We start from the raw sequence: 1872 nt of genomic DNA on the forward strand, positions 1-1872 counted from the left end.
GCCCTACTCCTAGCAGGAATAATCTTCAACCTCCAACTTCCCTAAAACTCCTATTGTCACACCCTAAACCCAAGGACGGGGATACTTCCTGCAGGATACACCCTAATCCTGGATCCACCCTGGTCATTGAGCAGGGTCACCTTTCTCAAACACATAAGCAAGGTCACAGCAAATTTCCAAGGCAAGTCCATTTAACATGGGGTATGCTGGCAAGGATAACGATGCGTCATTCCTACCTGGCAATGGCTCTCAGCAACGATCCCCAGTACCTGCCCCCCCTCCAAAAAAAAAAGCAAATCTTCAGTGACTTCATACCTGACAAATACTTCAACAGCAGCTTCTCAAAACCACCCCTGTAGAAGAAGGGACAGTCCTCCCGCTTGGTGCAAGTCACAGCTCTTTCCAGTTGATGGGCTTCTTACCATATTTCTGCAGCAGCTCATTGGCTTTAGAAAAACATCTACACCCAAAGAACACAGACAGCAGGGATGGATGGGCTGTCTGCTGTACAAGAGGCCGCTTCCTGCCGATGGCACTTCTGAGCAGAAGATCCCCAGAGCAGGAAGACAGGCCTTCAGATTCTGATTCAGCCAAGGCCACACTGCATCAGGAACTCTCCAGCCCCCTTCTTACGTGACTTAGGGGCTTGATGGGCCCAGACAGAGAGCTCAGCATTGAGCAGGAGGACATCCTGATAAACCCCCGTGACCGGGATGAACAAAACCTTGTAAGTCTGTAGACAGCGCTTTATAAATATTTACCAAACTGCGTGGAGGTGGGACAGGTCTCTAGACGCTAAAGCAGAGCCCATGAGCCTGACTGGGTCCATCACAAGGACCTTGACCCAGGATGACAACCTTCACATCTCTCATGTCACGTGTTTGGGTCCATGTGAAGGCTGGGTGTGGGGGTGCATAAACAGCATAATGTCTTCATTCTTCTGCGACAGATCCCATTAGCTCTATAAATCACGGATTCCCAAACTGTCCGCTGAGGGGCTTCTTCCAATTCCCTCCACAGCCGACCGGCATGAGGCATGGTTTATTTCACTTCTCTCTCTCCAGCACCCCAACCCTTCTGGGTTGTTTCTTGTTTGTATGTTTTTCTTGTTTTGTTTTTTTTTTTCTTTTTTGGAACCAGGGGTTGACCTCAGGGGCACTGAACCACAGAGCCACATGCCCAGACCTATTTTGTATTCTATTTAGAGACAGGGTCTCACTGAGTTCTTTTCAGAGGCTGACTTTGAACTCATGATCCTCCTGCCTCAGCCTCCAGAGCTGCTGGGGTTACAGGCCAGTGCCACCACACCAGACCCCCAGCCCTTTAAAAATATTTTATTTAGAGACAGGATCTCACTAAGTTGCTTAGGGCCTCACTACATTGCTTGAAGCTGGCTTTCAACTTGCAATCCTCCTGTCTCGGCCTCTCAAGCTGCTGGGATTACAGGTGTTCACCATTCACCACCATGCCTGGCCTCTGTCTGTTTAAAGACAGGATCTCACTATGTTACTGGTCTCAAACTCCTGGGCTCAGGAAATCCTCCCATCTCAGCCTCCTGAGTGGTGAGACTACAGGAACGTGCCACACACCTGGGTCATTTAGTTTTTATAACACTTTGATGAGGCCTGTGCCAGTAAGGTCCTCATTGGACACACAGAGACTGGGTGATTTGCCCAGGGTCACACAGGAGGGAGGGGACCAGGCTCCACCCCAGGAGCCAGGCAGGTGCCCAGCTGTGAAGGCTGGAGATGAGGATCTAGAGGTGACCTCCAGGTTCCAAAGCTCTGCGGTCCATCAGCTCAGGCCATCTCCAATATGAGCTGAGAGGCAGGGGTGAGCACCCACCTACAGAAGAGTAGGCAGCTCAGAAGG

At 50.5% G+C, this 1872-nt stretch overlaps 1 pseudogene; it reads right to left on the bottom strand.

Moving 5' to 3' along the window:
- Positions 1 to 390: 390 nt before the first annotated feature.
- On the bottom strand, positions 391 to 1031 carry LOC144249225 (uracil-DNA glycosylase pseudogene; annotated as a pseudogene).
- Positions 1032 to 1872: the final 841 nt, after the last annotated feature.

The sequence above is a fragment of the Urocitellus parryii genome, chromosome 11 (genome assembly GCF_045843805.1).
Source record: "Urocitellus parryii isolate mUroPar1 chromosome 11, mUroPar1.hap1, whole genome shotgun sequence".
NCBI lineage: Eukaryota > Metazoa > Chordata > Mammalia > Rodentia > Sciuridae > Urocitellus > Urocitellus parryii.